Here is a 17,035-nt window from a genome sequence, read left to right on the forward strand (position 1 = left end):
GAAAAACCTAACTAACATGACTAGAAGACTGACTATTATAGATTACTATCTACTAACCTATATTTCTTAATTATGCATTACACTTTTAAATAAGCTGCACAATCACAATACTTTAATCAAGAGCAGAAATATACATATAACAAGATTGACCTAAAATTTGTATCAATAGACCAAGATCCATACCAATGCAAATATCTATAGCATATCCCCCTTTAAATGTAAACAAACATTTATTTATTGTTTTTATTTTTTATGAATTTTTCTTTATCTTAGTTTAGAATCAACAAATAAGATCCAATGCAGCCTTACAGTTATTTCTTAGAGCAATACATAGTAGTAATAACATGTCCACTAAATGGCTGATCTTCTACGTGCATGCCTTCATTAAGCCTTAACAATTCCAAATAATAGGTACCACATCCCTCAAGAACTTAGAAACAAAGTCAGCACTGGGGGCCAGCAAGATGGCTTGGCAGGTAAAGGAACTTGCCACAAAGATTGTTGATCTGAGCTCAATCTCGGGCGACTGCCACGTGGAGCAGCTGTCGCCTTGCAGTTCATGAGCAGCTGAATTATTTCCTTGCTGTTGTTGAAACGAAGCTTTGCCAGCCATTTGTTGAAGCCTATGATCAGGATCTGGAAGGCTTTGCACAGAGGGCCGCTCTTCTCCATCATGTTGATCTCCCCCAAAGTCAGGTTTTACAAATCAGACTGTGAGCCCTAAGCAACTGGAGTTCAATTTTAAACTGTTATGTTGTGGACTTTCTACAAATGCCAAATGAGCTGAAAAGACATCTTGTTCAATTTAGTAAACAAACATTTATAAGCAATATTTGGGAAATTGGGTATAGTTCTCTTCAATCTGCTTTCTGCTTTTTGTTGGATGAAGTATTTTGGGGGATATTCATGGTGACCTTTCAGGAGGACTTGATGCCTCAAACCACATTAGTCTGGAAGAATTCCACAGGTTCTCACCCTCTGTCGAAGCAAAAAACGAACCTCTTTTCCAAAGCAATCCTTAGTCTCAAATTCTGAAGTCAAGATACCTTTATGTTGGTTTAACTTAGCAGCCCATGCAATGAATTTTCTCTCTGTAATTAGCTCATTCACAGTCAAAAAATTCAAAGAAAACACAATAACATATATAATCCAGACTCCCTGTGTATTTTCCATCTTTACGGGGCTTATTTTTCTTTACTCCTTTTAATCTATGACTATCTGTACTCTGTTTCTTTAAAGACTTTGTTTTTTCTAAAAAAAAAATATTTACTTCTTTTCATAACTCTCTATGCTCTTTTTCTTCTCTCTCTCTCTCTCTCTCTCTCAAGCCTATGAACAGTTACTCAACACTGTTACCCATTTAGAGGTCTTTTCCATCTGAATTTGTCTTCATTATATATCTGACCAGGAGCACTGTTTTTTAATGCTAAGTGGGCATGGCTAAGACCAACTCCAGAGTCCTGCCTGCGTGCTCCACACAGTCCAGCCTGGTGGAGACATGTTCACTGCCTCTGAGAGCCAAGCATATTGCCCCATTTTCAAGCACACAGAGAGTCTATCTTGCCATTAAGCAAGTTGTAGCACTCTGACCACAAACCCCCTTTAAATGCTTTTTAGCAGTACCTCCTGAAAGAGTCAGAGTCATTTGTGCTGGCAAACAAGGAAGCCACTGTTTTTATTTTTTTAAAGAAGTGGCACAGTTTTTACTGCACCTCTCTTAAAGAGCTGGGGTGCCCTTACTTGCCGAGCCCATCTAGAAAAAAAATTAGGGCTACCAAGAAACTGTGTTAAACTCTGTTTATTTTTGTGTCTAAAATTCCTTTTCAAACTCTTTCAGCTTTTAAATGGACTTAGTTGGCCATGATGGCATGTCAATTTGTAGTAGAAGGCCACTTACTTGTTCTGGCTGCTCAGCCTCAAAATAATCACACAGAATCTGTATTAATTACCACACTGCTTGGACTATTACCTCATGCATATTTCTAGCTTACTCTTATCTCTTAAAATAACCCATTTCTATTCTTTTATATTTTACCACAAGGCTCATGGCCTAATAGTAAGGTTCTGGCATGTCTATCTTTGGCAGCAATTCCATGTTTTTTCCCTGACTCTGCCTTCTTTTTCTCAGAATTCAGTTTAGTTTTCCCCACTTATCTAAGCTCTACCTTGGTATAGGACAAAGCAGTTTCTTTTTTCACTAACCAATAAAAACAACACATATACAGAAGGACCTCCTATACTAACAGAGTCACGTGGGAGACACAGTCTGATGTCCCCTTCAATGAGTCCCATGAAAATGATCCTCATTGTGTGCCGCACTGTGAAAACCTGACTATAAAGAAGAAATACAAAGAGAAAACAAGGTTTAATTAGATGCTTGGGTCGGTTAGGTAATATCTGCTTTGCTTCACTGATAGAGATGAACAACGACAAAAACATTCGTACTTCATCTTTATTATTATTATTATTATTATTATTATTATTATTATTACTTCTACTACTACTACTTATAATTTTTTGAGACAGAGTTTTTCTGTATAGTCCTGGACATCCTGGAACTCACTTTATAGGCCTGGCTGGCCTAGAACTCACAGACATCTGCCTGCCTCTGCCTCCCAAGTGCCAGGATTAAAAGCATTCACCAACACCACCTGGCCACATTGCATCTGAAGAACTGAATAAAGTCTTTTACTGTTTTCCCTGGCAAGATATGGGTTTGTTGGCCTTTTCATCCAAGCAGCCATTTATATTACCAACACTTTTCTTCTTCACAGGTTGAATTTCAAGCTTTACAAATAAAATGCAGTGGTTTACGGTGAACTTTCCATTATCAAAATGTCTGTATGTTCAATAAAGCTATATCATTTCAGGAAAATTGCATGAGCCCTCTAAATTTCACTTTTCAAGTCTGTGGAGTGCGGAAAATAGTTCTGACTGTTAAATGAACAACTGGAGGCAGTGAACTTAGGAAATGGCTCGAAAACTCTTTCTTTTACACTCGTTCATAAGGAATAAAATCCTGTCACTTAAAGTTAATGGATGAGCACATTGCATTAATGGAAATTCTTGAGAGACAAGGAGACAAGCTCGGCATGTGCACGCATATGGAAGGTGGGAAAGGACTGACTCAAAGGTATAGTAGTCATCAATAGTTGTTAGGAAGCAAGGAAAAAGAAAGATAAGATTTGATCAGTATATGTTGTGTACATTATAGAACTATCACATTGATTCTAATTAATAAGCACAACTGATATATGTTAACAGGACAACAGAAAACTGAATGAAAAATACATCTTTACCCTTGCTGCTTTCAGCCAGTTCTATGACCTTATGCTACTTCTGTACTGATAATGCCCAAGACTTGTCCACAAACTCCATATTAATGATGAACACTTACTCCCAGATCCACAACCAGTCTTGTCTGTGAATAGGAAATGTCTCTGGTTTGCTGTTGTTATTGAAATTGGCATCTCTGCGGACACTGAAAAATCGAAGGTTTGACTGCTTTGCTCAGTTCTGGCATTTGTCCTGTTGGTTTGGATTCTATAAGCAGTATGCCTGTTGTTTCTGGTTCCATTAATTAAAAGATTTCCCAATGCTCAAGAAAATATTTTGTCAGTTTTATAGTACCTTCCATAAGAAGTGATTTTGGGGACACTTAGATTCCTAAACAATAATATCACAACAGAAGTAAAATTTTATTTTGAAAATTAAATGATCTGTTTTCAAAAGGTATTTATAAATTAACTAAATTTGAATTCATTGTGACAAATAAACTGTTTTAATGAAGAACTTTGTAAATAGTTTAAGCATCTGTCAGTGTTCCAACAAGCATACTAATACAAGCAATTTAAAATTTCCAAAAAAAAATTAATAACATAAAAATCTGCTCTTGACTCTCACATGGGTTAGTTGTAAGAAAGTTTTCCTTCAGATATGAGAGCAAGGAAAGAGATATCTTAATTGAGGGAGCCATTATGGGGTTAGCAAGAAACCTGGCTATAGAAAAATTCCCAGGTATCCTCAAGGATGACAGCAGCCAAGACCCTAAGCAATAGAGGAGAGGGTGCCCAAACTGACCTTGCCCTATAGTCACACTGATGGTTATCTTAAATATCACCACAGAATCTTCATCCAACAACAGATGAGAACAGAGGCAAAGACCCACATCAGAGCACTGGACTGAGCTCCCAAGGTCCAGTTGAAGAGTAGAAGGAATGAGAATATGAGTAAAGAGGTCAAGACCATGAAGGGTTCATCCACTGAAACAGTTTACCAACTCCAGCTCACCAACTCCAGCTCACCAACTCCAGCTCACCAACTCCAGCTAGACTAGAAAGGAAAAAACATAGGACCAAACTAGTCCCTGTAAATGTGGTTGACAATTGTATGGCTGGGACAGACTGCAGGGCCACTGGCAATGGTGCTGGGATTTCTCTCTACTGCGAGTACTGGCTTTTGGGGATCCTATTCTTTTTAAATGTATACTTGCTCAACCTAGATGTGGTTGGGAGGGCCTTGGACCTTCCACAAAGCAGTGTGCCTTATCCTCTCTTAGGATTAGAGGGGGTGGGGTCAAAGGGTGTATGGAGGGAATGGGAGGAGGGGATGGAGGGAGATTTTGGATTGCCATTTTTTTAAAAAAAAATCTAATAAATAAATAAAACAAAAAAAACACAAAGAAATTTGTCCTTATAGTAGCTGAAATTTTGCTATTTTTTAGGGAAATATTGACCTTGACCTCAGCTATTTAAATCCCAAGATAGGTAATAACATGAAGTCGTCTTGGAGACTGGAACTCAAGGACCTGTCGGCTAGCTCAGAAGGGAAAGAAAGGTACATACTTGCCACTTAGCTTGTGTACCTGAGTACATTTCTTGTGACCCACAGGGTGGAAAAAAATAACAATTGCCGAGTTGTTCTCAGACTTCCACACACATGCCATGGTGCACATGCCCACATATAGATCAACAAATAAACCACTTGAAAACAAATAGGAAAATTCATTACAAAAGGCATTGGAGGAGATCTATGAATGCAACCCATGGGCAATTACTCCTACCACACACAGCAGTCAGTTTGATTAGGCAGGTCACCGTCAAAATTGGAAATGTCATTGGTGACCTTAGCAGGCTAATGTTCTTTTCTCTTATCTGACCCTGCTGTCTCATGGTTCCATTCTCTCTGAAGCCTCTCCCACTGAGGATATGGACTATACATCATCCCCTCAGAACTCCTGAGGAATTGCTCACAGTCCTTCAATCTCAGAGTCAGATTGTGGAATATCCTTCCCACTAACCTTCAGCTCCTTAGACACCCAGTTCCTACTGGCATCATCCTCCTATATAAGCTATATCCTGCTGGATTTCATATTAGTCTAGACATCTGGAACTGTATCCTGGGATTACTTTACTGGACTAAGGGGGTGTGGGTGGTTAAAACAACAGTGAAATACTCTGGATTCATTCATTTGACTATTTCTTTTTAACTTTTGAGTTTTGAGTTTGAGCTTCTTGGAGCTGTCTTGCAACGGAAATCAAGGAACAAAAAGCCATTCAACAAAAACAAAACCAGACATCAACACTTTAATTGCAGTCTTCCTAAACCCAGATGACCAGGCAGAAGCATAAAAACAAAATAAATAGCAGCCAGGACAATATGTCTTCCCTAGAGCCTAGAAACTTTACCACAACAGATTCTGAGTATTGTAACATAGCTAACACACAAGAAAAGGATCTTAAAATACCCTTTGTGACAATAACAGAAATCCTTAAATATGAAATGAATAAATCCCCTAAAGAAATATAGGAAAATACAAATGGTAGAAGGAAATGAACGAAATGGTTCAAATATCCAGAAATCTGGGATTTTAAAAAATGACTATATAAAAGAATAATAGGAATAGATGAAGGAGAAGAAACTCAGATTAAAGGCACAGAAAAATATTTCAATAAAATCGTAGGAGAAAATTTTTCTAACCTAAAGAAGGCGATATCTATCAAGGTATAAGAAACATACAGAACACCAAGTAGATTGTACCAGAAAAGACAGTCCACTTAGCATATAATTATCAAAACACATGAAACAAATAGTATTAAAAGCTGCAAAGGGAAAAGATCAAGTAACATTTAAATGCAGACTTATTAGAATGACACCTAACTTCTCAATGGGAACTCTAAAAGCCAGAAAGTCTTGGACAGATGTGCTGTAGACTCTAAGAGAACACTGATGCCAGTCCAGACAAGTATATCCAGCAAAACTTTCAACCACAATTCTTTGGGAAAATAGTATATTCTATGGTTTAAAAAAAAAACAAATTTAGGCAGTATGTATCACAAATATTGTCCTATAGAAGGTGTTACATGAAAAACTCCAAACTAAAGAGGTTAATCGCACACAAGGAAACATAGGAATAAATAATCAGAGATCATCAAATTAAAAAAGGGTAAGTGCACCACACATACACCGCAAAAACTAATAACAGGAAACCACAACCACTGGTCACTGATACCTTTCAATATCAACGGTCTCAATTCCCCAATAAACAGAGACTAACAGAAGGGATGCAAAATCAGGATCCATCCTTCTGCATGCACAAAATACATTTTAGCATCAAGTATAGACATCTCTTCAGGGAAAAGGGATGGGAACGATACCCCAAACAAATGACCCTAAGAAGCAAGCTGGTGTAGCTAATATCTGACAAAATAGGCAATAAACAAAAATTAATCAGAAGAGATAGGTAAGGACACGATATATTCATAAAAAGAAAAGACCACCAAGAGACCACTGCAATTCTTAACATCCATGCACCAAACACAAAAGCACCAAAGTTCATAAAAGAAACTAACCTACAGCTTAAATCATATATGGGCTCTTACACACTCATAGTGGGGGGGCGAAGTACCCGACTCTCCCAAACTGGTGTCACCTAGACAAAATCTAAAGAGAGAGAGATATAGAAACAACTGGCATTATAGACCAAATGGAGTGTCTTAGAGTTTCTCTTGCTGTGAAGAGACACCATGATTATGGTAACTCTTATAAGAAAAGCTTTTATTTAGGGTGGCTTACTCACAGTTTCAGACATTCAGTCCATTATCACCATGGTGGGGTGCATGATAAGGAGCATTGAGGTGTGCAGACTGACAATGGGTGTGCACTATATCTTGATCAGAAGACAACAGGAAGTGGACTGTGTCACTGAGTGAAGTTTAAGCAAAAGAGACCACAAAACCTGTCCCCCACAGTGACAAATTTCCTTCCAGAAGGCCACATCTAATTCAAAAAGGGCACAGCTCCCAATAGTGCCGCTTCCTGTGAGCTTATGGGGGCCGATTTAGCTCAAACTACTACATGGACCTAAAAGACATTTGTAGAAGTTGGACGCAAACATAAAAGAATATACCCTTTTCTCAGGGTATATGGAACTTTCTCCAAAATTGACCACACACTTGGACTAAACTGAAGTCTCAACAAATATAAGAAAATTGAATTAACATCCTACATCCTACCTGATTAAAACAGATTAAAGATAGACATCAACAACAACAGAAATCTAAAACTCATGGAAGCTGAAACGCTCACTACTGAATGAAAAATGGATCAAGTAGAAATTTAAAAAACAACAAAAGAATTTTGAAATTGAATGAAAGTAAATACACAACATTTGAAAACCTTCCAGATATAATGAATGCAATTCTGTGAGACAAGTTCATAGCAGTAAGTGCCTACATAAAAATAATTGGAAAGATATCATAATAGTAACTTAAAAACACACAAGAACATTCCAGAACAAAAAGAAGTCACACTCAAAAGGAGTAGATGTCCAGAAATAACCAAACTCAGGGCTGAAATAAGTAAAACTGAAGCAAAAACAAGAAAAAATGCAAAGAATGAATGAAACAAAGGGTTGTTTCTTTGAGAAAAATTAAGAAGTTTATCAAACTCTTAGCCAAATTAACTAAAAGGTAGAAAATGAATGTTGAAATTGTCAGGTGGTGGTTGCTCATGCTTTAGTCACAGTCCTGAGAGACAGGGGGAGGGGAATCTCTGTGAGCTGGAGGCCAGCCTGGTCTACAGAGCTAATTTCAGGACAGTCAAGGCAACACAATAAACACTGCCTCAAAAAAAGAATATTTAAATTAGACATTTTTTTAAAGGCTATATAACAACAGACACTCAGAAAACCTAGATAATAACAAGGGCATACTTTAAACACCTGTACTCCGCAAAACTGAAAAATCTAAAAGAAATGGATGTTTTTCTTGATATATCTAAATCAAGATCAGACAAGTAATTTAAAAAGATATAGCCAATCTCCAGGAGGATAACTACATGATTTTCTTCAGGTTCACCTTCTTATTTAGCTTCTCTAGGATCATGAATAATAGGCTCAAAGACCTTTAATTATGGTTAGAATCCACTTATGAGTGAATACATACCATATTCCTCTTTTTGGGTCTGGCTTACCTTACTCAGTAAAGCGTTTTCTATGTCCATCCATTTGCATGCAAAATTCAACATGTCATTGTTTTTTACCGCTGAGTAAAACTCTAATGTATATATGTTCCACACCTTCTTTAACCATTCTTCTATTGAGGAGCACCTAGGTTGTTTCCAGGTTCTGGCTATTACAAATAGTGCTGCTATGAACATAGTTGAACAAATGCTTTTGTGGTATGATAGGGCATCTCTTGGGTATATTCCCAAGAGTGGAATTGCTGGGTCTTGGGGGAGGTTGACTCCCAGTTTCCTGAGAAACCGCCACACTGATTTCCACAGTGGCTGCACAAGTTTGCATTCCCACCAACAATGGATGAGAGTTCCCCTCTAGGGCCAGAACCTTCATCTGGCGATGGATGGAGATAGAGACAGAGACCCACATTGGAACACTGGACTTAACTCCCTAGGTCCAAAAGAGAAGCAGAAAGAAAGAGAACGTGAGCAAAGAAGGCAAGACCAGAGGGAACCTTCATCCGACGATAGATGGCGATACAGACGGAGACTCACATTGGAGCACCTGACTGAGTCCCCCAAGGTCCAAATGAGGAGCAGAAGGAGGAAGAACATGAAAAAGGAAATGAGGACCGCGAGGGGTGCAATCACCCACTGATACAAGGGGACTGATCTAAGGAGAGTTCACCAAGGCCAGTTGGACTGGGACTGAACGAGCACGTGATCCAACCAGATTCTCTGAATGTGACCGGATTCTCTGAATGTGGCTGGTCCGGGAGTCTTTCTGAAAAGCCATTGCCAATGACACTGGAACTTGTTTCCTCTGCATATATTGGATTTTTGGGATCCAGTCTGTTTGGATACTGACCTTCCTGGACCTGGAGGGAGGGGGGAGGAATTTGAACTTCCCACAGGGCAGGAAACCCTGACTGCTCTTAGGGATGGAGAGGGAGGAGGAGAAGGAGTGGGGGGAGTGGGAGGGTGTTGAGAGGAGGGGAAGAAATGGAAACTATTATAATTTAATAAACTTTGACAAAAAAATTTTAAAAAAAGATATAACCAATAACAAAATAAAAGCAGTACTTAAAATTTTCCCAACCAAAAATCCCCCCAAGAATTAGAGGGTTTTATTGCAGAATTATACCAGACATTCAGAAAAGGTATAATGCCAATACTCCTCAAAATATATGACAAAATTGAAACTGAAGGAACATTGTTGAATTGGTTTGTTTTAGGCCACAGTTACCCTAATACACAAACCTCATAAAAACACAACAAATAAAAGAGAATGATGAACCAATTTCCCTTATGAACATACATGCAAAAATTATCAAAAAAAATAGTTGCCAATTGACTCCAGAACACATCAAAAATACTATGTACCGTGATCAAGCAGACTTCAACCCAGAGATATAAAGGTGTTTCTATTTAAGTAAATTGGTAAATGCAATCCATAATATAAACAAACTGAAAAATACAAACTGCATGATCACCTCATTAGATGTAGAAAAAAAATCATTTGACAAAACCCAACACCCCTTCATGATAAAAGTTCTGGGGAGATTAGGGATGCATGGAGCATACTACAACAGATTAAAGGCAGTGCACAACAAGTCCACAGACAGTAGCAACTTAAAGAAACCCTCAAACAAGTACACTAAAATCAGAATAAGACATGGTTGGTCACTCTCGCCATACTTGTTTAATATAGTACTTGAAGTATTGCTAGGATAATGAGACAATTGAAGGAGATTAAAGGGAAAGAAAGAAGTTAAAGTGTCATTACTCTACTGAGGAACTTCTATGGTTGATAAACTCTGTCAGTATAGTAGCTGGATACAAAATTAACTCACAAAAATTACAAAATTCCTCCTCTATACAAATGACAAATGGTTTGAAAAAGAAAGCAAAGAAGCAACGATTTCCCCCAGTATCCTCACATAAAATAAAATATCTTGGCATAACTGTAACCAACCAAATTAAAGACGTGTATGATAAATACTTTAAGACATTTAAAGAAAGAAATTGAAGATATCAGAAGATAGAAAGATCTCTCATTCTCATAGATGAGTGAAAATGGCCATCCCATCAAAAGAAATCTACATATTTAATTCACTCTCCATCAAAATTCCAACACAATTCTTTATATATTTTTATTGACAATTTTCAGTTTTATCTGGCAACAGCACACACACGCCTGTATGCGCATACACATAAACACACACATACATGGATAGCTAAAATTTTCAGAAAAATAAACAACTGCTAGAGATATTGCTGTACCACATTTCATGTTGTATTTCAGTGGTATGTTTCTAAAACTGCATAGCATTGGCACCAAAAACAGACATGCTTTTCAATGAATTGAATTGAAGACCCAAACATAAGTTTACACACCTCTGGGCACCTGATATTTTTTTCTAAAGAAACCAGAAAAAAAAACCACTGGAAAAAAAAGACAGTATTGCTGTGGAATAATTTTCTTGTGTGTTGCAAAGATTTATCACTTGAATTGTTTTAATAAAACCATGATTGGCAAATATCCAGGCAGGAAGTATAGGCGGAGTGACCAAACTAAGGATGATGGGAAGGAGAATGGAGGAGTTATGGTTGCCAGTCAGAAGCAGAGAGAACAGAAGATGAATGTGTCATCCTAATAAAGGTACCACCATGTGGCAGAGTATAAATAAGGAATATGTGTAGTTGTAGGACACTCTCCCAGATGTTCAGACCTGAAATAATCACTCAGAAACTTTATTAATTAAATCACTGCTTGCTCAATCACTTAAGTGTATTGTTAGCTAGCTTGTATATTTTGAATTAATCCATTTTTATTAACCCGTAATAAGCCTGAGCGAATGGCCGACCATTCATAGGTAATATAGGACTCTGTGTGGTAATTTTGAGAAGAGACCGCCAGGTATTTGGGAACTGGTGGAAGGAACAGGAAATGTCTGTTTATACCGTATCTTCAATAAATGATGCTGATCAAAGTGGGCAGATGTATATAGAAGAATGCAAATAGGTCTATACTTATTACCCTGCATAAAACTCAACTTCAAATGTATCAAAGACCTCAGCATAAAACCTGATACAATGAACCTGATGGAAATAAAAGTAAGAAATAGTTTTGTATGCATTGGCATAGGAAAAGACTTTCTAAACAGAATTCCACTAACACAGCAACAAAGATCAATAATTGATAAAATGGGACCTCATGAAACAGAATGATTGTCACAGCAAAGGACACCATCAATGGGACAAAGTTGAAGTCTAGAGAATGATGAATTATTTCTGTCAGTTACACATCTGATAGAAGGCTAAAATATCTAAATACACAAATATCTAAAATATACAAAGAAAAATTTGAAAACCTAAATATTAAGAAAACATATAACCCAATCTAAAATGCGGTACTTATCTAAAGAGGGAATTATCAAAAGAGGAAACTCAAATGACTGAGAAACACTGAAGAAAATATTAATCATTTTTAGCCATCAGGGAAATGCCAATCAAAACTATTTTGGGATTTTAGTTTATACACATGAGAATGGCTAAGATTAATAAAATTAAGTGACAGCTCATATTAACAAGGATGTGGAATAAGGAAAACACTCATCTATTGTTGGTATGAGGGAATACTTGGACAGCTGCAATGGAAATCATTGTGGTGGTTTCTCAGGAAGATGGGAATTACCTCAAGATGCAAGATTCACTTATGAACATACGGCCAAAGAATGCACCACCTTATCAGGAGGACACTTGCTCAGCCATGTTCTTTGCTGATCTATTCATAATAGCCAGTACTTAGAAACAACCTAGAAGTTCCTCCATAGAATAATGGATTTCAAAAGCATGGTACATTTAAATAAGTGTATTATTCATCCATTTAAGAAATGAAAACATAAAATTTGCAGGTAAACAAGAAGAACTAGAATAAAATCATACTGAGTGAGATAACCCAGACCCAGAAAGCCAATTATGATACATATTCATTCATATGTAGTTGTTAACTTTTATATCACTAATAACTAAGCTACAGTCCATAGAACCACAGAGCGTGGGTACAGAGTATGGGTTTATGAAGCACAGATAGAACTCTTAAAGAAAGTGAAATAGAGTTGTTATGAATGGATGGGAGGGTTGGAATGGGAGGATCAAGTGGGGAGAAAGAGGGATGAGGGAACAAAGGAGGAAATACAGGGAAGACAGCTAAAAATAAGGGCCATACGGGGGTTAGTATGGAAACCTAATAAAACAGAAGCTTCTTAAAATATACACATATGAAGGCAATCTCAATTAAACACCAAAAAACGGGGGTTACAGAGCCCCAACTGACAATCTCTTGTCATCAAACAAAACTTTCAATACTGAGATTGGATTACAAGTAATTGAATTTGTCCAAAGATGCCCATGGAAATCTCCATGCAACCCAGGCTGTTGCTAAGAGTTTAGGTTGTTCTCCACAAACTGACAGCAAGTCACCGTTGCTGAAAACAACACCTATACAACTCACTGAATATGGAAAAATTAAGCTTGTGTCTACATAGAACCTTCACCTCTTTATGCCAGTGTGCTAGTATCTTTGACATAGGAAAGTCTTCTACACAGTACCAAATGACAAATGTAACTACTAAGCCAGACACAATCCCTTTGATCTGCAATGGTGCCCTGCCTGTAAAATGTGCTAAGGCAAATTGTGGCACACAATTTGTGGAAGTAACTAACCGATATTTGATTTGACTTAAGGCCAACTTCATGAGATGGAACTCATTATCTGACATTGCTTGGGTGACCACGAACCTGAGACGTAGGTTAAAACCAAATACAAAGTCACAATAAAATGACTCCTAATGACAGTCTGCTATACACATAAATCAGAGCCTTTCTCAGCCATTGCCAGAGAATCTTCTGCTTCCATCTGATAGGGACAAATAGAGAGACCAACAGCCAGATATTGTTCTTGGAACACGCCAATCTAAAATGGATGTCTTCATCAATTCCTTCCCTCCAGGGTTCAAGGAACCCTGTGAGAGGGAGGAAGAAGGAATGCAATGGCCAGAAAGGATAGAGGCCAACAAGAAAACTGGTCCCTCTAAACCAACCTGAGCAAATCTCATACGAACTCAGAGAGAATGAGGAAGCATTCACATGACCTCATTGGTCTGCACCAGTTCCTTTACATTTGTATTATGGATTCCAGTTTAGAGTTTTTAATCCTGAGTGTGTGATGAGTGAGTCTGTTTCTTGTGCCTTCTCTTGGGATCTTTCGGCAGTTTGTTTTTCCCAATTATAATGTGACCGTTTTGTTTTATCATATTAATTATATTGTATTACAATATTTTATTAATTATATTAAAATTCCTTAGAAGTCTGTTTGTTTTCTGAGAGAGAGAGAGAGAGAGAGAGAGAGAGAGAGAGAGAGAGAAAGGGATTGGATCTGTATGGGAGGGGAGAGGGAGGAATAAAGAGGGGTAGAGGGAGAGGAAACTCTAATCAGGAGAAAAAATACAGTTTTCATAAGAAGAGAAAATTTAAAAAGAAAATACAAAATTAAAAAACTTCAAAATCATGGGAGCGAGACTTCTGTCCATGTGGATTCACGCCTATGTGCTGAAAACCTGCTGATGATACCTTATTTATTTACTGATTTTCTTAGGAAAACTCACAACACTTATGGAAAACGAGCCCCCATTTGAAAATACTGGTGCTCCCTAAATGCACCTCATAGCTGGGGCAACCTACACAGTATTTGTTTCAAGTGTGCTTTCCTCCTGAGTCACTAGTTAGTGGGAGTTTGCCACCTGTTGTGAGTGAGTTATTGAGTCCTCCACTTTAGGGAGGGTGATATGTCAATGTGTAGGACAAGCTCTGGGTGCTATGGAGATGCCATGATGCTTCCTGAAATTACAGTATGCTGAAGTTTGTGAGCTTTGACATTGTCATTGTTTCCACCAGAAGCCAGCACTAAGCTTTAAAAAGTGCATATAGAAGCAATTTTATTTATTTATTTATTTTTTGGCAATCTTCTTTTCAATTCAACTTGTTTATTGAAAATTCCTGGAAGCTAAAAAGTGCCATCTGTTTTCTTATCAAATTTTACCCCCACAATCATAGAAAAATATCACTGCTTTTTTTATTCAAGAGGTTGCTTAGGAACAATGCAGTTATATTCATGGGGCAGTTCCTATTGAGTCACTGGTGATAAACCAGAAGCCAGTATAAAAACATATCTGAGCCTGGAAACTGCCTGAAAATCAACTTCCACTCTAGAAACATATTCCAGAGTAAAATCCCCGAGGCAACGTTTTAGAACCACATATTTAGAACGGTGTCTTTAGAATGGCGTGTCAATAGCTTTGTGACTTTTGATTAGGCATTTTCCCGTAAGCTGGAAATTTTAACAGTAGGTTCCCATTTTAGGTGACTACCGCATTGTTAGTCTTACAAAAGATGTAACTGTCTGTGTAGACGCTCCCAGAAGAGGCCCTGTAGATATGGACATTGGCTGAAAATGGCCAGAGCATCCTTCAGTTCACAGGAGAGAGTCAATATTCCAATCCTACCAGCCTCCCTGCAAATGAAGGGATATATGAGCAAGCAGGGTCGAGTATCAGAATACACATTCTGTAAAAAAGGTGGAGGCTACAGAGAACAAAATAAAAACAAAGAAAAACTGTGGCAGGTATGACTATGTTTCTGAGAGAAATATCAATTTAAAAAGTGTACATATGCTTCGGGCCGTGTCAGGGTCCCAGCGAGGAGGAGCTTGGGCGTTCCCCGACCCCATAGACGCCCAGGTCGCCCTGCAGTGCTGGCTACCCCCTCCCGCCTGCCATCCCGGCTCCCATCCAGCAGGGGCCCTGACTTCTAGCAGAGGACCATCGGTGGGGTGAGTTTGCATCGGGCCATGGCAGGGTCCCGGTGAGGAGGAGCTTGGGTGTTCCCCCACCCCATAGACGCCCAGGTCGCCCTGCAGTGCTGGCTACCCCCTCCCGCCTGCCATCCTAGCTCCCATCCAGGTACGAATTCCTATATTTTTCCCTTCCCCCTGGGGCCATAAAATTTCCCCAGCTCAGCTGCCATGCGAGCTGGGCCTGGGCTGTAGGCGCAGTCCGGCTCGAGGCAGTTCCTGGGTCTTAAAGGCCTCCCTGAGGACAGGTGGACCAGGTGCCAGCTCAGCCACATTCCTGACCAGCAGGGGCCCTGACTTCTAGCAGAGGGCCATCGGAGGGGTGAGTTTGCTTCGGGCCTTGACAGGGTCCTGGTGGGGAGGAGCTTTGGCATTCCCCGACCCCACAGTCGCCCAGGTGGCCCTGCAGTGCTGGCTACCCCCTCCCGCCTGCCATCCCAGCTCCCATCCAGGTACGAATTCCTATATTTCTCCCTTCCCCCTGGGGCCATAAAATTTTTCCCAGCTCAGCTGCCTTGCAAGCTGAGCCTGCATTGTAAGCGCATCCCGGAAAGAGGGAGTGCCTGTGCTTCAATAGCCTGCCTGAGGAAAGGTGGGCATTCTGTCAGTGAAGTCCCTGCCCAAGAAGGGAACCTGACCCGGTAACAGAAGTTCCAATAGAGAACATTTGAAGTAAGAAATGGGCAGACGCCAAGGCAAGACCTCATTCAACAATCTAAAAAACAACATGAAAACACCAGATCCCAAGGACCCTACAACAGAAGGACTTGAACACCTTAACCCAGAAGAAGTGGAAAAAAGTGCCATTATGAAAGCAATAGAGTCCCTTAAACAGGATATGAATAACTCCCTTAAAGAATTGGATGAGAAATATAACAAAACGTTTGAAGAAATGAGTATAGAAATAGATGAGAAATATAACAAAAAGTTAGAAGAAATAAGTAAATCCGTGAATGAGACCCTGAGAAACCAAGAAAAAACAATCAAACAAGTAAAGGAAACAGTGCAAGAATTGAAAACTGAAATGGAGGCAATGAAGAAAACACAAACTGAGAACCGGCTGGATATGGAAAACCTAGGTAAACGAACGGAGACTACAGAATCAAGCATAACCAATAGAATACAAGAGATAGAAGAACGAATCTCAGAATCTGAAGATACCATAGAGAAAATAAATGCTCTGGTCAAAGAAAATGGCAAATCCAACAAATTCTCTTCACAAAACATTCAGGAAATCTGGGACACAATAAAAAAAACCAAATCTAAGAATAATAGAGATTGAAGAAGGAGAAGAACTGCAGATCAAAGGCCCAGAAAATATATTCAACAAAATTATAGAAGAAAACTTTCCCAACCTAAAGAACAATATTCCTATGAAGGTTCAAGAAGCATACAGAACACCGAATAGACTGGATCAGAAAAAATATCCCCTCGCCATATAATAATCAAAACACAAAACATACATGTTAAAGAAAAAATTTTAAGAGCTGCAAAGGAAAAAGGTCAAGTAACTTATAAAGGTAAACCTATCAGGCTTACACCGGATTTCTCTATGGAAACCATGAAAGCCAGAAGATCCTGGATAGAGGTACTGCAGAAACTAAGAGACCATGGATGCAAACCCAGACTACTATAGCCAGCCAAGCTATTGTTCACTATCGATGG

Source organism: Myodes glareolus, chromosome 13 (assembly GCF_982192425.1).
Source record: "Myodes glareolus chromosome 13, mMyoGla1.1, whole genome shotgun sequence".
Taxonomy (NCBI): domain Eukaryota; kingdom Metazoa; phylum Chordata; class Mammalia; order Rodentia; family Cricetidae; genus Myodes; species Myodes glareolus.